The sequence below is a fragment of the Lithobates pipiens genome, unplaced genomic scaffold (assembly GCF_037356315.1).
Source record: "Lithobates pipiens isolate NorthernLeopardFrog02 unplaced genomic scaffold, aLitPip1_a1.2 Scaffold_8, whole genome shotgun sequence".
Lineage (NCBI taxonomy): Eukaryota > Metazoa > Chordata > Amphibia > Anura > Ranidae > Lithobates > Lithobates pipiens.
The window spans coordinates 568,878,508-568,901,578 of NW_027507903.1; the positions used below are offsets into that span (position 1 = coordinate 568,878,508).

The 23,071-nt window shown below is 45.8% G+C and overlaps 18 non-coding genes across 18 annotated transcripts; 7 read left to right on the forward strand and 11 right to left on the reverse strand.

The window, feature by feature from the left end:
• Positions 1-200: 200 nt before the first annotated feature.
• On the forward strand, positions 201-272 carry TRNAE-UUC (transfer RNA glutamic acid (anticodon UUC)). Its single transcript has one exon. It is a non-coding gene; the product is annotated as a tRNA-Glu (tRNA).
• An 834-nt stretch (positions 273-1,106) lies between these two features.
• TRNAM-CAU (transfer RNA methionine (anticodon CAU)) lies at positions 1,107-1,179 on the reverse strand. The gene has a single exon. It is a non-coding gene; the product is annotated as a tRNA-Met (tRNA).
• A 1,040-nt stretch (positions 1,180-2,219) lies between these two features.
• On the reverse strand, positions 2,220-2,292 carry TRNAM-CAU (transfer RNA methionine (anticodon CAU)). The gene has a single exon. It is a non-coding gene; the product is annotated as a tRNA-Met (tRNA).
• Positions 2,293-3,332: 1,040 nt separating this feature from the next.
• TRNAM-CAU (transfer RNA methionine (anticodon CAU)) lies at positions 3,333-3,405 on the reverse strand. The gene has a single exon. It is a non-coding gene; the product is annotated as a tRNA-Met (tRNA).
• Positions 3,406-4,638: 1,233 nt separating this feature from the next.
• TRNAE-UUC (transfer RNA glutamic acid (anticodon UUC)) lies at positions 4,639-4,710 on the forward strand. Its single transcript has one exon. It is a non-coding gene; the product is annotated as a tRNA-Glu (tRNA).
• Positions 4,711-5,751: 1,041 nt separating this feature from the next.
• Positions 5,752-5,823, forward strand: TRNAE-UUC (transfer RNA glutamic acid (anticodon UUC)). Its single transcript has one exon. It is a non-coding gene; the product is annotated as a tRNA-Glu (tRNA).
• An 834-nt stretch (positions 5,824-6,657) lies between these two features.
• On the reverse strand, positions 6,658-6,730 carry TRNAM-CAU (transfer RNA methionine (anticodon CAU)). The gene has a single exon. It is a non-coding gene; the product is annotated as a tRNA-Met (tRNA).
• A 1,041-nt stretch (positions 6,731-7,771) lies between these two features.
• On the reverse strand, positions 7,772-7,844 carry TRNAM-CAU (transfer RNA methionine (anticodon CAU)). Its single transcript has one exon. It is a non-coding gene; the product is annotated as a tRNA-Met (tRNA).
• Positions 7,845-7,964: 120 nt separating this feature from the next.
• On the forward strand, positions 7,965-8,036 carry TRNAE-UUC (transfer RNA glutamic acid (anticodon UUC)). Its single transcript has one exon. It is a non-coding gene; the product is annotated as a tRNA-Glu (tRNA).
• Positions 8,037-9,077: 1,041 nt separating this feature from the next.
• TRNAE-UUC (transfer RNA glutamic acid (anticodon UUC)) lies at positions 9,078-9,149 on the forward strand. Its single transcript has one exon. It is a non-coding gene; the product is annotated as a tRNA-Glu (tRNA).
• A 1,960-nt stretch (positions 9,150-11,109) lies between these two features.
• TRNAM-CAU (transfer RNA methionine (anticodon CAU)) lies at positions 11,110-11,182 on the reverse strand. Its single transcript has one exon. It is a non-coding gene; the product is annotated as a tRNA-Met (tRNA).
• Positions 11,183-13,334: 2,152 nt separating this feature from the next.
• Positions 13,335-13,407, reverse strand: TRNAM-CAU (transfer RNA methionine (anticodon CAU)). The gene has a single exon. It is a non-coding gene; the product is annotated as a tRNA-Met (tRNA).
• Positions 13,408-15,570: 2,163 nt separating this feature from the next.
• Positions 15,571-15,643, reverse strand: TRNAM-CAU (transfer RNA methionine (anticodon CAU)). The gene has a single exon. It is a non-coding gene; the product is annotated as a tRNA-Met (tRNA).
• A 1,234-nt stretch (positions 15,644-16,877) lies between these two features.
• Positions 16,878-16,949, forward strand: TRNAE-UUC (transfer RNA glutamic acid (anticodon UUC)). Its single transcript has one exon. It is a non-coding gene; the product is annotated as a tRNA-Glu (tRNA).
• An 848-nt stretch (positions 16,950-17,797) lies between these two features.
• TRNAM-CAU (transfer RNA methionine (anticodon CAU)) lies at positions 17,798-17,870 on the reverse strand. Its single transcript has one exon. It is a non-coding gene; the product is annotated as a tRNA-Met (tRNA).
• A 1,234-nt stretch (positions 17,871-19,104) lies between these two features.
• Positions 19,105-19,176, forward strand: TRNAE-UUC (transfer RNA glutamic acid (anticodon UUC)). The gene has a single exon. It is a non-coding gene; the product is annotated as a tRNA-Glu (tRNA).
• Positions 19,177-20,142: 966 nt separating this feature from the next.
• Positions 20,143-20,215, reverse strand: TRNAM-CAU (transfer RNA methionine (anticodon CAU)). Its single transcript has one exon. It is a non-coding gene; the product is annotated as a tRNA-Met (tRNA).
• Positions 20,216-22,486: 2,271 nt separating this feature from the next.
• On the reverse strand, positions 22,487-22,559 carry TRNAM-CAU (transfer RNA methionine (anticodon CAU)). The gene has a single exon. It is a non-coding gene; the product is annotated as a tRNA-Met (tRNA).
• Positions 22,560-23,071: the final 512 nt, after the last annotated feature.

Below are 23,071 nucleotides of genomic sequence, written 5' to 3' on the forward strand. Positions count from 1 at the left end.
AGAGTAGTGCCCCGTGTGAGGATCGAACTCACGACCTTCAAATTATGAGACTGACGCGCTACCTGCTGCGCTAACGAGGCCAATAAGTGAAAGTGATATGTGTGTCATAGCTGGCCACCATACTTGGAAGCTGATGGCGGTGGCACATCTTTTTTTCCCTTTGGTTTTCTCTATTTTTCTCAAAACAAGGCAGCTAGTTTTCCCATATGGTCTAGCGGTTAGGATTCCTGGTTTTCACCCAGGCGGCCCGGGTTCGACTCCCGGTATGGGAAATGCAAGTCCTTTTAACGACCCGCACACTCCTAGTGCTGAAACCTCAAAGCTGTTTTTCCATTGTAACCTCCAATCATTCCCTTGTTGTCAAAGTACCAAGGGTCAAAGCCAGGGATGCAGACAAGACAGGTCAAGCCGGGTCAGGACAGGAAATGAAATACTATCAGGAACACAGGAACTCACAGGGCAAGCTGAAGTTCATCCAGCAACTAATGGCTCATGCAAGCGCTTTCGCGTACGTATATGCGCACTGACACATGAATAATATCAGGATCACAGGAACTCACAGGGGAAGCTGAAGATCATCCAGCAACTAATGGCTTATGCTGCTAGCTTTAAATAGGCCACTGGGCACCAGAAATTGTCACGCATTGTGTGCGCTTTGGCGTACGCACATGCGTACTAGCACATGAAGTTTCTCGGCCGTTCTCGCTCTTCTGCACATTTGCATTGGCAAATATCTATGTGCCAATCTTCTGCAAACCATTCTCTGACAGAGACATCATCTTTTTTTTCCACACCTTTGAAAAAGCCCTTTTGAATTCCTCGGTGCTTTGTTCTTTCTGTGTGATGAAACTAAGGGAAGCATGTCACATAGATGGAAAATGCCTCTGTTGTTCCAGGATGAGTAGACATTGTATCTTGCAAGGTCTGTTGGATGCAGAGCTAAAGATTTTAGCTGGGTGGAATATGGTGGAAGGCAAAAGAGCATTGAAAGCTTGATCTTCCGGTCAATTTTCCATCTATATGGTTTCCTACAAGACCTAAGGGATGAAGAGTAGTGTTTTTCATAGATTAAGGACCCCAAGGCTCACAAAATGGTTAGAGAGTAGTGCCCCGTGTGAGGATCGAACTCACGACCTTCAGATTATGAGACTGACGCGCTACCTGCTGCGCTAACGAGGCCAATTAGTGAAAGTGATATGTGTGTCATAGCTGGCCACCATACTTGGAAGCTGATGGCGGTGGCACATCTTTTTTTCCCTTTGGTTTTCTCTATTTTTCTCAAAACAAGGCAGCTAGTTTTCCCATATGGTCTAGCGGTTAGGATTCCTGGTTTTCACCCAGGCGGCCCGGGTTTGACTCCCGGTATGGGAAATGCAAGTCCTTTTAACGACCCGCACACTCCTAGTGCTGAAACCTCAAAGCTGTTTTTCCATTGTAACCTCCAATCATTCCCTTGTTGTCAAAGTACCAAGGGTCAAAGCCAGGGATGCAGACAAGACAGGTCAAGCCGGGTCAGGACAGGAAATGAAATACTATCAGGAACACAGGAACTCACAGGGCAAGCTGAAGTTCATCCAGCAACTAATGGCTCATGCAAGCGCTTTGGCGTACGTATATGCGCACTGGCACATGAATTTTCACACATGAATAATATCAGGATCACAGGAACTCACAGGGGAAGCTGAAGATCATCCAGCAACTAATGGCTTATGCTGCTAGCTTTAAATAGGCCACTGGGCACCAGAAATTGTCACGCATTGTGTGCGCTTTGGCGTACGCACATGCGTACTAGCACATGAAGTTTCTCGGCCGTTCTCGCTCTTCTGCACATTTGCATTGGCAAATATCTATGTGCCAATCTTCTGCAAACCATTCTCTGACAGAGACATCATCTTTTTTTTCCACACCTTTGAAAAAGCCCTTTTGAATTCCTCGGTGCTTTGTTCTTTCTGTGTGATGAAACTAAGGGAAGCATGTCACATAGATGGAAAATGCCTCTGTTGTTCCAGGATGAGTAGACATTGTATCTTGCAAGGTCTGTTGGATGCAGAGCTAAAGATTTTAGCTGGGTGGAATATGGTGGAAGGCAAAAGAGCATTGAAAGCTTGATCTTCCGGTCAATTTTCCATCTATGTGTTTTCCTACAAGACCTAAGGGATGAAGAGTAGTGTTTTTCATAGATTAAGGACCCCAAGGCTCACAAAATGGTTAGAGAGTAGTGCCCCGTGTGAGGATCGAACTCACGACCTTCAGATTATGAGACTGACGCGCTACCTGCTGCGCTAACGAGGCCAATTAGTGAAAGTGATATGTGTGTCATAGCTGGCCACCATACTTGGAAGCTGATGGCGGTGGCACATCTTTTTTTCCCTTTGGTTTTCTCTATTTTTCTCAAAACAAGGCAGCTAGTTTTCCCATATGGTCTAGCGGTTAGGATTCCTGGTTTTCACCCAGGCGCCCCGGGTTTGACTCCCGGTATAGGAAATGCAAGTCCTTTTAACGACCCGCACACTCCTAGTGCTGAAACCTCAAAGCTGTTTTTCCATTGTAACCTCCAATCATTCCCTTGTTGTCAAAGTACCAAGGGTCAAAGCCAGGGATGCAGACAAGACAGGTCAAGCCGGGTCAGGACAGGAAATGAAATACTATCAGGAACACAGGAACTCACAGGGCAAGCTGAAGTTCATCCAGCAACTAATGGCTCATGCACGCGCTTTGGCGTACGTATATGTGCACTGGCACATGAATTTTCACACATGAATAATATCAGGATCACAGGAACTCACAGGGGAAGCTGAAGATCATCCAGCAACTAATGGCTTATGCTGCTAGCTTTAAATAGGCCACTGGGCACCAGAAATTGTCACGCATTGTGTGCGCTTTGGCGTACGCACATGCGTACTAGCACATGAAGTTTCTCGGCCGTTCTTGCTCTTCTGCACATTTGCATTGGCAAATATCTATGTGCCAATCTTCTGCAAACCATTCTCTGACAGAGACATCATCTTTTTTTTCCACACCTTTGAAAAAGCCCTTTTGAATTCCTCGGTGCTTTGTTCTTTCTGTGTGATGAAACTAAGGGAAGCATGTCACATAGATGGAAAATGCCTCTGTTGTTCCAGGATGAGTAGACATTGTATCTTGCAAGGTCTGTTGGATGCAGAGCTAAAGATTTTAGCTGGGTGGAATATGGTGGAAGGCAAAAGAGCACTGAAAGCTTGATCTTCCGGTCAATGTTCCATCCATATGGTTTCCTACAAGACCTAAGGGATGAAGAGTAGTGTTTTTCATAGATTAAGGACCCCAAGGCTCACAAAATGGTTAGAGAGTAGTGCCCCGTGTGAGGATCGAACTCACGACCTTCAGATTATGAGACTGACGCGCTACCTGCTGCGCTAACGAGGCCAATTAGTGAAAGTGATATGTGTGTCATAGCTGGCCACCATACTTGGAAGCTGATGGCGGTGGCACATCTTTTTTTCCCTTTGGTTTTCTCTATTTTTCTCAAAACAAGGCAGCTAGTTTTCCCATATGGCCTAGCGGTTAGGATTCCTGGTTTTCACCCAGGCGCCCCGGGTTTGACTCCCGGTATAGAAAATGCAAGTCCTTTTAACGACCCGCACACTCCTAGTGCTGAAACCTCAAAGCTGTTTTTCCATTGTAACCTCCAATCATTCCCTTGTTGTCAAAGTACCAAGGGTCAAAGCCAGGGATGCAGACAAGACAGGTCAAGCCGGGTCAGGACAGGAAATGAAATACTATCAGGAACACAGGAACTCACAGGGCAAGCTGAAGTTCATCCAGCAACTAATGGCTCATGCACGCGCTTTGGCGTACGTATATGTGCACTGGCACATGAATTTTCACACATGAATAATATCAGGATCACAGGAACTCACAGGGGAAGCTGAAGATCATCCAGCAACTAATGGCTTATGCTGCTAGCTTTAAATAGGCCACTGGGCACCAGAAATTGTCACGCATTGTGTGCGCTTTGGCGTACGCACATGCGTACTAGCACATGAAGTTTCTCGGCCGTTCTTGCTCTTCTGCACATTTGCATTGGCAAATATCTATGTGCCAATCTTCTGCAAACCATTCTCTGACAGAGACATCATCTTTTTTTTCCACACCTTTGAAAAAGCCCTTTTGAATTCCTCGGTGCTTTGTTCTTTCTGTGTGATGAAACTAAGGGAAGCATGTCACATAGATGGAAAATGCCTCTGTTGTTCCAGGATGAGTAGACATTGTATCTTGCAAGGTCTGTTGGATGCAGAGCTAAAGATTTTAGCTGGGTGGAATATAGTGGAAGGCAAAAGAGCACTGAAAGCTTGATCTTCCGGTCAATGTTCCATCCATATGGTTTCCTACAAGACCTAAGGGATGAAGAGTAGTGTTTTTCATAGATTAAGGACCCCAAGGCTCACAAAATGGTTAGAGAGTAGTGCCCCGTGTGAGGATCGAACTCACGACCTTCAAATTATGAGACTGACGCGCTACCTGCTGCGCTAACGAGGCCAATAAGTGAAAGTGATATGTGTGTCATAGCTGGCCACCATACTTGGAAGCTGATGGCGGTGGCACATCTTTTTTTCCCTTTGGTTTTCTCTATTTTTCTCAAAACAAGGCAGCTAGTTTTCCCATATGGTCTAGCGGTTAGGATTCCTGGTTTTCACCCAGGCGGCCCGGGTTCGACTCCCGGTATGGGAAATGCAAGTCCTTTTAACGACCCGCACACTCCTAGTGCTGAAACCTCAAAGCTGTTTTTCCATTGTAACCTCCAATCATTCCCTTGTTGTCAAAGTACCAAGGGTCAAAGCCAGGGATGCAGACAAGACAGGTCAAGCCGGGTCAGGACAGGAAATGAAATACTATCAGGAACACAGGAACTCACAGGGCAAGCTGAAGTTCATCCAGCAACTAATGGCTCATGCACGCGCTTTGGCGTACGTATATGTGCACTGGCACATGAATTTTCACACATGAATAATATCAGGATCACAGGAACTCACAGGGGAAGCTCAAGATCATCCAGCAACTAATGGCTTATGTTGCTAGCTTTAAATAGGCCACTGGGCACCTGAAATTGTCACGCATTGTGTGCGCTTTGGCGTACGCACATGCGTACTAGCACATGAAGTTTCTCGGCCGTTCTCGCTCTTCTGCACATTTGCATTGGCAAATATCTATGTGCCAATCTTCTGCAAACCATTCTCTGACAGAGACATCATCTTTTTTTTCCACACCTTTGAAAAAGCCCTTTTGAATTCCTCGGTGCTTTGTTCTTTCTGTGTGATGAAACTAAGGGAAGCATGTCACATAGATGGAAAATGCCTCTGTTGTTCCAGGATGAGTAGACATTGTATCTTGCAAGGTCTGTTGGATGCAGAGCTAAAGATTTTAGCTGGGTGGAATATGGTGGAAGGCAAAAGAGCACTGAAAGCTTGATCTTCCGGTCAATGTTCCATCCATATGGTTTCCTACAAGACCTAAGGGATGAAGAGTAGTGTTTTTCATAGATTAAGGACCCCAAGGCTCACAAAATGGTTAGAGAGTAGTGCCCCGTGTGAGGATCGAACTCACGACCTTCAAATTATGAGACTGACGCGCTACCTGCTGCGCTAACGAGGCCAATAAGTGAAAGTGATATGTGTGTCATAGCTGGCCACCATACTTGGAAGCTGATGGCGGTGGCACATCTTTTTTTCCCTTTGGTTTTCTCTATTTTTCTCAAAACAAGGCAGCTAGTTTTCCCATATGGTCTAGCGGTTAGGATTCCTGGTTTTCACCCAGGCGGCCCGGGTTCGACTCCCGGTATGGGAAATGCAAGTCCTTTTAACGACCCGCACACTCCTAGTGCTGAAACCTCAAAGCTGTTTTTCCATTGTAACCTCCAATCATTCCCTTGTTGTCAAAGTACCAAGGGTCAAAGCCAGGGATGCAGACAAGACAGGTCAAGCCGGGTCAGGACAGGAAATGAAATACTATCAGGAACACAGGAACTCACAGGGCAAGCTGAAGTTCATCCAGCAACTAATGGCTCATGCAAGCGCTTTCGCGTACGTATATGCGCACTGACACATGAATAATATCAGGATCACAGGAACTCACAGGGGAAGCTGAAGATCATCCAGCAACTAATGGCTTATGCTGCTAGCTTTAAATAGGCCACTGGGCACCAGAAATTGTCACGCATTGTGTGCGCTTTGGCGTACGCACATGCGTACTAGCACATGAAGTTTCTCGGCCGTTCTCGCTCTTCTGCACATTTGCATTGGCAAATATCTATGTGCCAATCTTCTGCAAACCATTCTCTGACAGAGACATCATCTTTTTTTTCCACACCTTTGAAAAAGCCCTTTTGAATTCCTCGGTGCTTTGTTCTTTCTGTGTGATGAAACTAAGGGAAGCATGTCACATAGATGGAAAATGCCTCTGTTGTTCCAGGATGAGTAGACATTGTATCTTGCAAGGTCTGTTGGATGCAGAGCTAAAGATTTTAGCTGGGTGGAATATGGTGGAAGGCAAAAGAGCATTGAAAGCTTGATCTTCCGGTCAATTTTCCATCTATATGGTTTCCTACAAGACCTAAGGGATGAAGAGTAGTGTTTTTCATAGATTAAGGACCCCAAGGCTCACAAAATGGTTAGAGAGTAGTGCCCCGTGTGAGGATCGAACTCACGACCTTCAGATTATGAGACTGACGCGCTACCTGCTGCGCTAACGAGGCCAATTAGTGAAAGTGATATGTGTGTCATAGCTGGCCACCATACTTGGAAGCTGATGGCGGTGGCACATCTTTTTTTCCCTTTGGTTTTCTCTATTTTTCTCAAAACAAGGCAGCTAGTTTTCCCATATGGTCCAGCGGTTAGGATTCCTGGTTTTCACCCAGGCGGCCCGGGTTTGACTCCCGGTATGGGAAATGCAAGTCCTTTTAACGACCCGCACACTCCTAGTGCTGAAACCTCAAAGCTGTTTTTCCATTGTAACCTCCAATCATTCCCTTGTTGTCAAAGTACCAAGGGTCAAAGCCAGGGATGCAGACAAGACAGGTCAAGCCGGGTCAGGACAGGAAATGAAATACTATCAGGAACACAGGAACTCACAGGGCAAGCTGAAGTTCATCCAGCAACTAATGGCTCATGCATGCGCTTTTGGCGTACGTATATGTGCACTGGCACATGAATTTTCACACATGAATAATATCAGGATCACAGGAACTCACAGGGGAAGCTGAAGATCATCCAGCAACCAATGGCTTATGCTGCTAGCTTTAAATAGGCCACTGGGCACCAGAAATTGTCACGCATTGTGTGCGCTTTGGCGTACGCACATGCGTACTAGCACATGAAGTTTCTCGGCCGTTCTCGCTCTTCTGCACATTTGCATTGGCAAATATCTATGTGCCAATCTTCTGCAAACCATTCTCTGACAGAGACATCATCTTTTTTTTCCACAACTTTGAAAAAGCCCTTTTGAATTCCTCGGTGCTTTGTTCTTTCTGTGTGATGAAACTAAGGGAAGCATGTCACATAGATGGAATATGCCTCTGTTGTTCCAGGATGAGTAGACATTGTATCTTGCAAGGTCTGTTGGATGCAGAGCTAAAGATTTTAGCTGGGTGGAATATGGTGGAAGGCAAAAGAGCACTGAAAGCTTGATCTTGCGGTCAATTTTCCATCCATATGGTTTCCTACAAGACCTAAGGGATGAAGAGTAGTGTTTTTCATAGATTAAGGACCCCAAGGCTCACAAAACGGTTAGAGAGTAGTGCCCCGTGTGAGGATCGAACTCACGACCTTCAGATTATGAGACTGACGCGCTACCTGCTGCGCTAACGAGGCCAATTAGTGAAAGTGATATGTGTGTCATAGCTGGCCACCATACTTGGAAGCTGATGGCGGTGGCACATCTTTTTTTCCCTTTGGTTTTCTCTATTTTTCTCAAAACAAGACAGCTAGTTTTCCCATATGGTCTAGCGGTTAGGATTCCTGGTTTTCACCCAGGCGGCCCGGGTTCGACTCCCGGTATGGGAAATGCAAGTCCTTTTAACGACCCGCACACTCCTAGTGCTGAAACCTCAAAGCTGTTTTTCCATTGTAACCTCCAATCATTCCCTTGTTGTCAAAGTACCAAGGGTCAAAGCCAGGGATGCAGACAAGACAGGTCAAGCCGGGTCAGGACAGGAAATGAAATACTATCAGGAACACAGGAACTCACAGGGTAAGCTGAAGTTCATCCAGCAACTAATGGCTCATGCACGCGCTTTGGCGTACGTATATGCGCACTGGCACATGAATTTTCACACATGAATAATATCAGGATCACAGGAACTCACAGGGGAAGCTGAAGATCATCCAGCAACTAATGGCTTATGCTGCTAGCTTTAAATAGGCCACTGGGCACCAGAAATTGTCACGCATTGTGTACGCTTTGGCGTACGCACATGCGTACTAGCACATGAAGTTTCTCGGCCGTTCTCGCTCTTCTGCACATTTGCATTGGCAAATATCTATGTGCCAATCTTCTGCAAACCATTCTCTGACAGAGACATCATCTTTTTTTTCCACACCTTTGAACAAGCCCTTTTGAATTCCTCGGTGCTTTGTTCTTTCTGTGTGATGAAACTAAGGGAAGCATGTCACATAGATGGAAAATGCCTCTGTTGTTCCAGGATGAGTAGACATTGTATCTTGCAAGGTCTGTTGGATGCAGAGCTAAAGATTTTAGCTGGGTGGAATATGGTGGAAGGCAAAAGAGCACTGAAAGCTTGATCTTCCGGTCAATTTTCCATCCATATGGTTTCCTACAAGACCCAAGGGATGAAGAGTAGTGTTTTTCATAGATTAAGGACCCCAAGGCTCACAAAATGGTTAGAGAGTAGTGCCCCGTGTGAGGATCGAACTCACGACCTTCAGATTATGAGACTGACGCGCTACCTGCCGCGCTAACGAGACCAATTAGTGAAAGTGATATGTGTGTCATAGCTGGCCACCATACTTGGAAGCTGATGGCGGTGGCACATTTTTTTTTCCCTTTGGTTTTCTCTATTTTTCTCAAAACAAGGCAGCTAGTTTTCCCATATGGTCTAGCGGTTAGGATTCCTGGTTTTCACCCAGGCGGCCCGGGTTCGACTCCCGGTATGGGAAATGCAAGTCCTTTTAACGACCCGCACACTCCTAGTGCTGAAACCTCAAAGCTGTTTTTCCATTGTAACCTCCAATCATTCCCTTGTTGTCAAAGTACCAAGGGTCAAAGCCAGGGATGCAGACAAGACAGGTCAAGCCGGGTCAGGACAGGAAATGAAATACTATCAGGAACACAGGAACTCACAGGGCAAGCTGAAGTTCATCCAGCAACTAATGGCTCATGCACGCGCTTTGGCGTACGTATATGCGCACTGGCACATGAATTTTCACACATGAATAATATCAGGATCACAGGAACTCACAGGGGAAGCTGAAGATCATCCAGCAACTAATGGCTTATGCTGCTAGCTTTAAATAGGCCACTGGGCACCAGAAATTGTCACGCATTGTGTACGCTTTGGCGTACGCACATGCGTACCAGCACATGAAGTTTCTCGGCCGTTCTCGCTCTTCTGCACATTTGCATTGGCAAATATCTATGTGCCAATCTTCTGCAAACCATTCTCTGACAGAGACATCATCTTTTTTTTCCACACCTTTGAACAAGCCCTTTTGAATTCCTTGGTGCTTTGTTCTTTCTGTGTGATGAAACTAAGGGAAGCATGTCACATAGATGGAAAATGCCTCTGTTGTTCCAGGATGAGTAGACATTGTATCTTGCAAGGTCTGTTGGATGCAGAGCTAAAGATTTTAGCTGGGTGGAATATGGTGGAAGGCAAAAGAGCACTGAAAGCTTGATCTTCCGGTCAATTTTCCATCCATATGGTTTCCTACAAGACCTAAGGGATGAAGAGTAGTGTTTTTCATAGATTAAGGACCCCAAGGCTCACAAAATGGTTAGAGAGTAGTGCCCCGTGTGAGGATCGAACTCACGACCTTCAGATTATGAGACTGACGCGCTACCTGCTGCGCTAACAAGGCCAATTAGTGAAGGTGATATGTGTGTCATAGCTGGCCACCATACTTGGAAGCTGATGGCGGTGGCACATCTTTTTTCCCTTTGGTTTTCTCTATTTTTCTCAAAACAAGGCAGCTAGTTTTCCCATATGGTCTAGCGTTTAGGATTCCTGGTTTTCACCCAGGCGGCCCAGGTTCGACTCCCGGTATGGGAAATGCAAGTCCTTTTAACGACCCGCACACTCCTAGTGCTGAAACCTCAAAGCTGTTTTTCCATTGTAACCTCCAATCATTCCCTTGTTGTCAAAGTACCAAGGGTCAAAGCCAGGGATGCAGACAAGACAGGTCAAGCCGGGTCAGGACAGGAAATGAAATACTATCAGGAACACAGGAACTCACAGGGCAAGCTGAAGTTCATCCAGCAACTAATGGCTCATGCACGCGCTTTGGCGTACGTATATGCGCACTGGCACATGAATTTTCACACATGAATAATATCAGGATCACAGGAACTCACAGGGGAAGCTGAAGATCATCCAGCAACTAATGGCTTATGCTGCTAGCTTTAAATAGGCCACTGGGCACCAGAAATTGTCACGCATTGTGTACGCTTTGGCGTACGCACATGCGTACTAGCACATGAAGTTTCTCGGCCGTTCTCGCTCTTCTGCACATTTGCATTGGCAAATATCTATGTGCCAATCTTCTGCAAACCATTCTCTGACAGAGACATCATCTTTTTTTTCCACACCTTTGAACAAGCCCTTTTGAATTCCTCGGTGCTTTGTTCTTTCTGTGTGATGAAACTAAGGGAAGCATGTCACATAGATGGAAAATGCCTCTGTTGTTCCAGGATGAGTAGACATTGTATCTTGCAAGGTCTGTTGGATGCAGAGCTAAAGATTTTAGCTGGGTGGAATATGGTGGAAGGCAAAAGAGCACTGAAAGCTTGATCTTCCGGTCAATTTTCCATCCATATGGTTTCCTACAAGACCCAAGGGATGAAGAGTAGTGTTTTTCATAGATTAAGGACCCCAAGGCTCACAAAATGGTTAGAGAGTAGTGCCCCGTGTGAGGATCGAACTCACGACCTTCAGATTATGAGACTGACGCGCTACCTGCTGCGCTAACGAGGCCAATTAGTGAAAGTGATATGTGTGTCATAGCTGGCCACCATACTTGGAAGCTGATGGCGGTGGCACATTTTTTTTTCCCTTTGGTTTTCTCTATTTTTCTCAAAACAAGGCAGCTAGTTTTCCCATATGGTCTAGCGGTTAGGATTCCTGGTTTTCACCCAGGCGGCCCTGGTTTGACTCCCGGTATGGGAAATGCAAGTCCTTTTAACGACCCGCACACTCCTAGTGCTGAAACCTCAAAGCTGTTTTTCCATTGTAACCTCCAATCATTCCCTTGTTGTCAAAGTAAAAAGGGTCAAAGCCAGGGATGCAGACAAGACAGGTCAAGCCGGGTCAGGACAGGAAATGAAATACTATCAGGAACACAGGGACTCACAGGGCAAGCTGAAGTTCATCCAGCAACTAATGGCTCATGCACGCGCTTTGGCGTACGTATATGCGCACTGGCACATGAATTTTCACACATGAATAATATCAGGATCACAGGAACTCACAGGGGAAGCTGAAGATCATCCAGCAACTAATGGCTTATGCTGCTAGCTTTAAATAGGCCACTGGGCACCAGAAATTGTCACGCATTGTGTACGCTTTGGCGTACGCACATGCGTACTAGCACATGAAGTTTCTCGGCCGTTCTCGCTCTTCTGCACATTTGCATTGGCAAATATCTATGTGCCAATCTTCTGCAAACCATTCTCTGACAGAGACATCATCTTTTTTTTCCACACCTTTGAACAAGCCCTTTTGAATTCCTTGGTGCTTTGTTCTTTCTGTGTGATGAAACTAAGGGAAGCATGTCACATAGATGGAAAATGCCTCTGTTGTTCCAGGATGAGTAGACATTGTATCTTGCAAGGTCTGTTGGATGCAGAGCTAAAGATTTTAGCTGGGTGGAATATGGTGGAAGGCAAAAGAGCACTGAAAGCTTGATCTTCCGGTCAATTTTCCATCCATATGGTTTCCTACAAGACCTAAGGGATGAAGAGTAGTGTTTTTCATAGATTAAGGACCCCAAGGCTCACAAAATGGTTAGAGAGTAGTGCCCCGTGTGAGGATCGAACTCACGACCTTCAGATTATGAGACTGACGCGCTACCTGCTGCCCTAACAAGGCCAATTAGTGAAAGTGATATGTGTGTCATAGCTGGCCACCATACTTGGAAGCTGATGGCGGTGGCACATCTTTTTTCCCTTTGGTTTTCTCTATTTTTCTCAAAACAAGGCAGCTAGTTTTCCCATATGGTCTAGCGTTTAGGATTCCTGGTTTTCAAAGAGGCGGCCCGGGTTCGACTCCCGGTATGGGAAATGCAAGTCCTTTTAACGACCCGCACACTCCTAGTGCTGAAACCTCAAAGCTGTTTTTCCATTGTAACCTCCAATCATTCCCTTGTTGTCAAAGTACCAAGGGTCAAAGCCAGGGATGCAGACAAGACAGGTCAAGCCGGGTCAGGACAGGAAATGAAATACTATCAGGAACACAGGAACTCACAGGGCAAGCTGAAGTTCATCCAGCAACTAATGGCTCATGCACGCGCTTTGGCGTACGTATATGCGCACTGGCACATGAATTTTCACACATGAATAATATCAGGATCACAGGAACTCACAGGGGAAGCTGAAGATCATCCAGCAACTAATGGCTTATGCTGCTAGCTTTAAATAGGCCACTGGGCACCAGAAATTGTCACGCATTGTGTACGCTTTGGCGTACGCACATGCGTACTAGCACATGAAGTTTCTCGGCCGTTCTCGCTCTTCTGCACATTTGTATTGGCAAATATCTATGTGCCAATCTTCTGCAAACCATTCTCTGACAGAGACATCATCTTTTTTTTCCACACCTTTGAACAAGCCCTTTTGAATTCCTTGGTGCTTTGTTCTTTCTGTGTGATGAAACTAAGGGAAGCATGTCACATAGATGGAAAATGCCTCTGTTGTTCCAGGATGAGTAGACATTGTATCTTGCAAGGTCTGTTGGATGCAGAGCTAAAGATTTTAGCTGGGTGGAATATGGTGGAAGGCAAAAGAGCACTGAAAGCTTGATCTTCCGGTCAATTTTCCATCCATATGGTTTCCTACAAGACCTAAGGGATGAAGAGTAGTGTTTTTCATAGATTAAGGACCCCAAGGCTCACAAAATGGTTAGAGAGTAGTGCCCCGTGTGAGGATCGAACTCACGACCTTCAGATTATGAGACTGACGCGCTACCCGCTGCGCTAACGAGGCCAATTAGTGAAAGTGATATGTGTGTCATAGCTGGCCACCATACTTGGAAGCTGATGGCGGTGGCACATCTTTTTTTCCCTTTGGTTTTCTCTATTTTTCTCAAAACAAGGCAGCTAGTTTTTCCATATGGTCTAGCGTTTAGGATTCCTGGTTTTCACCCAGGCGGCCCGGGTTCGACTCCCGGTATGGGAAATGCAAGTCTTTTTAACGACCCGCACACTCCTAGTGCTGAAACCTCAAAGCTGTTTTTCCATTGTAACCTCCAATCATTCCCTTGTTGTCAAAGTACCAAGGGTCAAAGCCAGGGATGCAGACAAGACAGGTCAAGCCGGGTCAGGACAGGAAATGAAATACTATCAGGAACACAGGAACTCACAGGGCAAGCTGAAGTTCATCCAGCAACTAATGGCTCATGCACGCGCTTTGCCGTACGTATATGCGCACTGGCACATGAATTTTCACACATGAATAATATCAGGATCACAGGAACTCACAGGGGAAGCTGAAGATCATCCAGCAACTAATGGCTTATGCTGCTAGCTTTAAATAGGCCACTGGGCACCAGAAATTGTCACGCATTGTGTACGCTTTGGCGTACGCACATGCGTACTAGCACATGAAGTTTCTCGGCCGTTCTCGCTCTTCTGCACATTTGCATTGGCAAATATCTATGTGCCAATCTTCTGCAAACCATTCTCTGACAGAGACATCATCTTTTTTTTCCACACCTTTGAAAAAGCCCTTTTGAATTCCTCTGTGCTTTGTTCTTTCTGTGTGATGAAACTAAGGGAAGCATGTCACATAGATGGAAAATGCCTCTGTTGTTCCAGGATGAGTAGACATTGTATCTTGCAAGGTCTGTTGGATGCAGAGCTAAAGATTTTAGCTGGGTGGAATATGGTGGAAGGCAAAAGAGCACTGAAAGCTTGATCTTCCGGTCAATTTTCCATCCATATGGTTTCCTACAAGACCTAAGGGATGAAGAGTAGTGTTTTTCATAGATTAAGGACCCCAAGGCTCACAAAATGGTTAGAGAGTAGTGCCCCGTGTGAGGATCGAACTCACGACCTTCAGATTATGAGACTGACGCGCTACCTGCTGTGCTAACGAGGCCAATTAGTGAAAGTGATATGTGTGTCATAGCTGGCCACCATACTTGGAAGCTGATGGCGGTGGCACATCTTTTTTTCCCTTTGGTTTTCTCTATTTTTCTCTATTTTTCTCAAAACAAGGCAGCCAGTTTTCCCATATGGTCTAGCGGTTAGGATTCCTGGTTTTCACACAGGCGACCCGGGTTCGACTCCCGGTATGGGAAATGCAAGTCCTTTTAACGACCCGCACACTCCTAGTGCTGAAACCTCAAAGCTGTTTTTCCATTGTAACCTCCAATCATTCCCTTGTTGTCAAAGTACCAAGGGTCAAAGCCAGGGATGCAGACAAGACAGGTCAAGCTGGGTCAGGACAGGAAATGAAATACTATCAGGAACACAGGAACTCACAGGGCAAGCTGAAGTTCATCCAGCAACTAATGGCTCATGCACACGCTTTGGCGTACGTATATGCGCACTGGCACGTGAATTTTCACACATGAATAATATCAGGATCACAGGAACTCACAGGGGAAGCTGAAGATCATCCAGCAACTAATGGCTTATGCTGCTAGCTTTAAATAGGCCACTGGGCACCAGAAATTGTCACGCATTGTGTACGCTTTGGCGTACGCACATGCGTACTAGCACATGAAGTTTCTCGGCCGTTCTCGCTCTTCTGCACATTTGCATTGGCAAATATCTATGTGCCAATCTTCTGCAAACCATTCTCTGACAGAGACATCATCTTTTTTTTCCACACCTTTGAACAAGCCCTTTTGAATTCCTCGGTGCTTTGTTCTTTCTGTGTGATGAAACTAAGGGAAGCATGTCACATAGATGGAAAATGCCTCTGTTGTTCCAGGATGAGTAGACATTGTATCTTGCAAGGTCTGTTGGATGCAGAGCTAAAGATTTTAGCTGGGTGGAATATGGTGGAAGGCAAAAGAGCACTGAAAGCTTGATCTTCCGGTCAATTTTCCATCCATATGGTTTCCTACAAGACCTAAGGGATGAAGAGTAGTGTTTTTCATAGATTAAGGACCCCAAGGCTCACAAAATGGTTAGAGAGTAGTGCCCCGTGTGAGGATCGAACTCACGACCTTCAGATTATGAGACTGACGCGCTACCTGCTGCGCTAACGAGGCCAAATAGTGAAAGTGATATGTGTGTCATAGCTGGCCACCATACTTGGAAGCTGATGGCGGTGGCACATCTTTTTTTCCCTTTGGTTTTCTCTATTTTTCTCAAACCAAGGCAGCTAGTTTTTCAATATGGTCTAGCGTTTAGGATTCCTGGTTTTCACCCAGGCGGCCCGGGTTCGACTCCCGGTATGGGAAATGCAAGTCCTTTTAACGACCCGCACACTCCTAGTGCTGAAACCTCAAAGCTGTTTTTCCATTGTAACCTCCAATCATTCCCTTGTTGTCAAAGTACCAAGGGTCAAAGCCAGGGATGCAGACAAGACAGGTCAAGCCGGGTCAGGACAGGAAATGAAATACTATCAGGAACACAGGAACTCACAGGGCAAGCTGAAGTTCATCCAGCAACTAATGGCTCATGCACGCGCTTTGCCGTACGTATATGCGCACTGGCACATGAATTTTCACACATGAATAATATCAGGATCACAGGAACTCACAGGGGAAGCTGAAGATCATCCAGCAACTAATGGCTTATGCTGCTAGCTTTAAATAGGCCACTGGGCACCAGAAATTGTCACGCATTGTGTACGCTTTGGCGTACGCACATGCGTACTAGCACATGAAGTTTCTCGGCCGTTCTCGCTCTTCTGCACATTTGCATTGGCAAATATCTATGTGCCAATCTTCTGCAAACCATTCTCTGACAGAGACATCATCTTTTTTTTCCACACCTTTGAACAAGCCCTTTTGAATTCCTCTGTGCTTTGTTCTTTCTGTGTGATGAAACTAAGGGAAGCATGTCACATAGATGGAAAATGCCTCTGTTGTTCCAGGATGAGTAGACATTGTATCTTGCAAGGTCTGTTGGATGCAGAGCTAAAGATTTTAGCTGGGTGGAATATGGTGGAAGGCAAAAGAGCTCTGAAAGCTTGATCTTCCGGTCAATTTTCCATCCATATGGTTTCCTACAAGACCCAAGGGATGAAGAGTAGTGTTTTTCATAGATTAAGGACCCCAAGGCTCACAAAATGGTTAGAGAGTAGTGCCCCGTGTGAGGATCGAACTCACGACCTTCAGATTATGAGACTGACGCGCTACCTGCTGTGCTAACGAGGCCAATTAGTGAAAGTGATATGTGTGTCATAGCTGGCCACCATACTTGGAAGCTGATGGCGGTGGCACATCTTTTTTTCCCTTTGGTTTTCTCTATTTTTCTCAAAACAAGGCAGCCAGTTTTTCCCATATGGTCTAGCGGTTAGGATTCCTGGTTTTCACCCAGGCGGCCCGGGTTCGACTCCCGGTATGGGAAATGCAAGTCCTTTTAACGACCCGCACACTCCTAGTGCTGAAACCTCAAAGCTGTTTTTCCATTGTAACCTCCAATCATTCCCTTGTTGTCAAAGTACCAAGGGTCAAAGCCAGGGATGCAGACAAGACAGGTCAAGCTGGGTCAGGACAGGAAATGAAATACTATCAGGAACACAGGAACTCACAGGGCAAGCTGAAGTTCATCCAGCAACTAATGGCTCATGCACACGCTTTGGCGTACGTATATGCGCACTGGCACGTGAATTTTCACACATGAATAATATCAGGATCACAGGAACTCACAGGGGAAGCTGAAGATCATCCAGCAACTAATGGCTTATGCTGCTAGCTTTAAATAGGCCACTGGGCACCAGAAATTGTCACGCATTGTGTACGCTTTGGCGTACGCACATGCGTACTAGCACATGAAGTTTCTCGGCCGTTCTCGCTCTTCTGCACATTTGCATTGGCAAATATCTATGTGCCAATCTTCTGCAAACCATTCTCTGACAGAGACATCATCTTTTTTTTCCACACCTTTGAACAAGCCCTTTTGAATTCCTCGGTGCTTTGTTCTTTCTGTGTGATGAAACTAAGGGAAGCATGTCACATAGATGGAAAATGCCTCTGTTGTTCCAGGATGAGTAGACATTGTATCTTGCAAGGTCTGTTGGATGCAGAGCTAAAGATTTTAGCTGGGTGGAATATGGTGGAAGGCAAAAGAGCACTGAAAGCTTGATCTTCCGGTCAATTTTCCATCCATATGGTTTCCTACAAGACCTAAGGGATGAAGAGTAGTGTTTTTCATAGATTAAGGACCCCAAGGCTCACAAAATGGTTAGAGAGTAGTGCCCCGTGTGAGGATCGAACTCACGACCTTCAGATTATGAGACTGACGCGCTACCTGCTGCGCTAACGAGGCCAAATAGTGAAAGTGATATGTGTGTCATAGCTGGCCACCATACTTGGAAGCTGATGGCGGTGGCACATCTTTTTTTCCCTTTGGTTTTCTCTATTTTTCTCAAACCAAGGCAGCTAGTTTTTCAATATGGTCTAGCGTTTAGGATTCTTGGTTTTCACCCAGGCGGCCCGGGTTCGACTCCCGGTATGGGAAATGCAAGTCCTTTTAACGACCCGCACACTCCTAGTGCTGAAACCTCAAAGCTGTTTTTCCATTGTAACCTCCAATCATTCCCTTGTTGTCAAAGTACCAAGGGTCAAAGCCAGGGATGCAGACAAGACAGGTCAAGCCGGGTCAGGACAGGAAATGAAATACTATCAGGAACACAGGAACTCACAGGGCAAGCTGAAGTTCATCCAGCAACTAATGGCTCATGCACGCGCTTTGCCGTACGTATATGCGCACTGGCACATGAATTTTCACACATGAATAATATCAGGATCACAGGAACTCACAGGGGAAGCTGAAGATCATCCAGCAACTAATGGCTTATGCTGCTAGCTTTAAATAGGCCACTGGGCACCAGAAATTGTCACGCATTGTGTACGCTTTGGCGTACGCACATGCGTACTAGCACATGAAGTTTCTCGGCCGTTCTCGCTCTTCTGCACATTTGCATTGGCAAATATCTATGTGCCAATCTTCTGCAAACCATTCTCTGACAGAGACATCATCTTTTTTTTCCACACCTTTGAACAAGCCCTTTTGAATTCCTCTGTGCTTTGTTCTTTCTGTGTGATGAAACTAAGGGAAGCATGTCACATAGATGGAAAATGCCTCTGTTGTTCCAGGATGAGTAGACATTGTATCTTGCAAGGTCTGTTGGATGCAGAGCTAAAGATTTTAGCTGGGTGGAATATGGTGGAAGGCAAAAGAGCTCTGAAAGCTTGATCTTCCGGTCAATTTTCCATCCATATGGTTTCCTACAAGACCCAAGGGATGAAGAGTAGTGTTTTTCATAGATTAAGGACCCCAAGGCTCACAAAATGGTTAGAGAGTAGTGCCCCGTGTGAGGATCGAACTCACGACCTTCAGATTATGAGACTGACGCGCTACCTGCTGTGCTAACGAGGCCAATTAGTGAAAGTGATATGTGTGTCATAGCTGGCCACCATACTTGGAAGCTGATGGCGGTGGCACATCTTTTTTTCCCTTTGGTTTTCTCTATTTTTCTCAAAACAAGGCAGCCAGTTTTTCCCATATGGTCTAGCGGTTAGGATTCCTGGTTTTCACCCAGGCGGCCCGGGTTCGACTCCCGGTATGGGAAATGCAAGTCCTTTTAACGACCCGCACACTCCTAGTGCTGAAACCTCAAAGCTGTTTTTCCATTGTAACCTCCAATCATTCCCTTGTTGTCAAAGTACCAAGGGTCAAAGCCAGGGATGCAGACAAGACAGGTCAAGCCGGGTCAGGACAGGAAATGAAATACTATCAGGAACACAGGAACTCACAGGGCAAGCTGAAGTTCATCCAGCAACTAATGGCTCATGCACGCGCTTTGGCGTACGTATATGCGCACTGGCACATGAATTTTCACACATGAATAATATCAGGAACACAGGAACTCACAGGGCAAGCTGAAGTTCATCCAGCAACAAATGGCTCATGCACGCGCTTTGGCGTACGTATATGCGCACTGGCACATGAATTTTCACACATGAATAATATCAGGATCACAGGAACTCACAGGGGAAGCTGAAGATCATCCAGCAACTAATGGCTTATGCTGCTAGCTTTAAATAGGCCACTGGGCACCAGAAATTGTCACGCATTGTGTGCGCTTTGGCGTACGCACATGCGTACTAGCACATGAAGTTTCTCGGCCGTTCTCGCTCTTCTGCACATTTGCATTGGCAAATATCTATGTGCCAATCTTCTGCAAACCATTCTCTGACAGAGACATCATCTTTTTTTTCCACACCTTTGAAAAAGCCCTTTTGAATTCCTCTGTGCTTTGTTCTTTCTGTGTGATGAAACTAAGGGAAGCATGTCACATAGATGGAAAATGCCTCTGTTGTTCCAGGATGAGTAGACATTGTATCTTGCAAGGTCTGTTGGATGCAGAGCTAAAGATTTTAGCTGGGTGGAATATGGTGGAAGGCAAAAGAGCACTGAAAGCTTGATCTTCCGGTCAATTTTCCATCCATATGGTTTCCTACAAGACCTAAGGGATGAAGAGTAGTGTTTTTCATAGATTAAGGACCCCAAGGCTCACAAAATGGTTAGAGAGTAGTGCCCCGTGTGAGGATCGAACTCACGACCTTCAGATTATGAGACTGACGCGCTACCTGCTGCGCTAACGAGGCCAATTAGTGAAAGTGATATGTGTGTCATAGCTGGCCACCATACTTGGAAGCTGATGGCGGTGGCACATCTTTTTTTCCCTTTGGTTTTCTCTATTTTTCTCAAAACAAGGCAGCTAGTTTTTCCATATGGTCTAGCGGTTAGGATTCCTGGTTTTCACCCAGGCGGCCCGTGTTCGACTCCCGGTATGGGAAATGCAAGTCCTTTTAACGACCCGCACACTCCTAGTGCTGAAACCTCAAAGCTGTTTTTCCATTGTAACCTCCAATCATTCCCTTGTTGTCAAAGTACCAAGGGTCAAAGCCAGGGATGCAGACAAGACAGGTCAAGCCGGGTCAGGACAGGAAATGAAATACTATCAGGAACACAGGAACTCACAGGGCAAGCTGAAGTTCATCCAGCAACTAATGGCTCATGCACGCGCTTTGCCGTACGTATATGCGCACTGGCACATGAATTTTCACACATGAATAATATCAGGATCACAGGAACTCACAGGGGAAGCTGAAGATCATCCAGCAACTAATGGCTTATGCTGCTAGCTTTAAATAGGCCACTGGGCACCAGAAATTGTCACGCATTGTGTGCTCTTTGGCGTACGCACATGCGTACTAGCACATGAAGTTTCTCGGCCGTTCTCGCTCTTCTGCACATTTGCATTGGCAAATATCTATGTGCCAATCTTCTGCAAACCATTCTCTGACAGAGACATCATCTTTTTTTTCCACACCTTTGAAAAAGCCCTTTTGAATTCCTCAGTGCTTTGTTCTTTCTGTGTGATGAAACTAAGGGAAGCATGTCACATAGATGGAAAATGCCTCTGTTGTTCCAGGATGAGTAGACATTGTATCTTGCAAGGTCTTTGGGTTGCAGAGCTAAAGATTTTAGCTGGGTGGAATATGGTGGAAGGCAAAAGAGCACTGAAAGCTTGATCTTCCGGTCAATTTTCCATCCATATGGTTTCCTACAAGACCTAAGGGATGAAGAGTAGTGTTTTTCATAGATTAAGGACCCCAAGGCTCACAAAATGGTTAGAGAGTAGTGCCCCGTGTGAGGATTGAACTCACGACCTTCAGATTATGAGACTGACGCGCTACCTGCTGCGCTAACGAGGCCAATTAGTGAAAGTGATATGTGTGTCATAGCTGGCCACCATACTTGGAAGCTGATGGCGGTGGCACATCTTTTTTTCCCTTTGGTTTTCTCTATTTTTCTCAAAACAAAGCAGCTAGTTTTTCCATATGGTCTAGCGGTTAGGATTCCTGGTTTTCACCCAGGCGGCCCGGGTTCGACTCCCGGTATGGGAAATGCAAGTCCTTTTAACGACCCGCACACTCCTAGTGCTGAAACCTCAAAGCTGTTTTTCCATTGTAACCTCCAATCATTCCCTTGTTGTCAAAGTACCAAGGGTCAAAGCCAGGGATGCAGACAAGACAGGTCAAGCCGGGTCAGGACAGGAAATGAAATACTATCAGGAACACAGGAACTCACAGGGCAAGCTGAAGTTCATCCAGCAACTAATGGCTCATGCAAGCGCTTTGGCGTACGTATATGCGCACTGGCACATGAATTTTCACACATGAATAATATCAGGAACACAGGAACTCACAGGGCAAGGTGAAGTTCATCCAGCAACTAATGGCTCATGCACGCGCTTTGGCGTACGTATATGCGCACTGGCACATGAATTTTCACACATGAATAATATCAGGATCACAGGAACTCACAGGGGAAGCTGAAGATCATCCAGCAACTAATGGCTTATGCTGCTAGCTTTAAATAGGCCACTGGGCACCAGAAATTGTCACGCATTGTGTGCGCTTTGGCGTACGCACATGCGTACTAGCACATGAAGTTTCTCGGCCGTTCTCGCTCTTCTGCACATTTGCATTGGCAAATATCTATGTGCCAATCTTCTGCAAACCATTCTCTGACAGAGACATCATCTTTTTTTTCCACACCTTTGAAAAAGCCCTTTTGAATTCCTCGGTGCTTTGTTCTTTCTGTGTGATGAAACTAAGGGAAGCATGTCACATAGATGGAAAATGCCTCTGTTGTTCCAGGATGAGTAGACATTGTATCTTGCAAGGTCTGTTGGATGCAGAGCTAAAGATTTTAGCTGGGTGGAATATGGTGGAAGGCAAAAGAGCACTGAAAGCTTGATCTTCCGGTCAATTTTCCATCCATATGGTTTCCTACAAGACCTAAGGGATGAAGAGTAGTGTTTTTCATAGATTAAGGACCTCAAGGCTCACAAAATGGTTAGACAGTAGTGCCCCGTGTGAGGATCGAACTCACGACCTTCAGATTATGAGACTGACGCGCTACCTGCTGCGCTAACGAGGCCAATTAGTGAAAGTGATATGTGTGTCATAGCTGGCCACCATACTTGGAAGCTGATGGCGGTGGCACATCTTTTTTTCCCTTTGGTTTTCTCTATTTTTCTCAAAACAAGGCAGCTAGTTTTTCCATATGGTCTAGCGTTTAGGATTCCTGGTTTTCACCCAGGCGGCCCGGGTTCGACTCCCGGTATGGGAAATGCAAGTCCTTTTAACGACCCGCACACTCCTAGTGCTGAAACCTCAAAGCTGTTTTTCCATTGTAACCTCCAATCATTCCCTTGTTGTCAAAGTACCAAGGGTCAAAGCCAGGGATGCAGACAAGACAGGTCAAGCCGGGTCAGGACAGGAAATGAAATACTATCAGGAACACAGGAACTCACAGGGCAAGCTGAAGTTCATCCAGCAACTAATGGCTCATGCAAGCGCTTTGGCGTACGTATATGCGCACTGGCACATGAATTTTCACACATGAATAATATCAGGAACACAGGAACTCACAGGGCAAGCTGAAGTTCA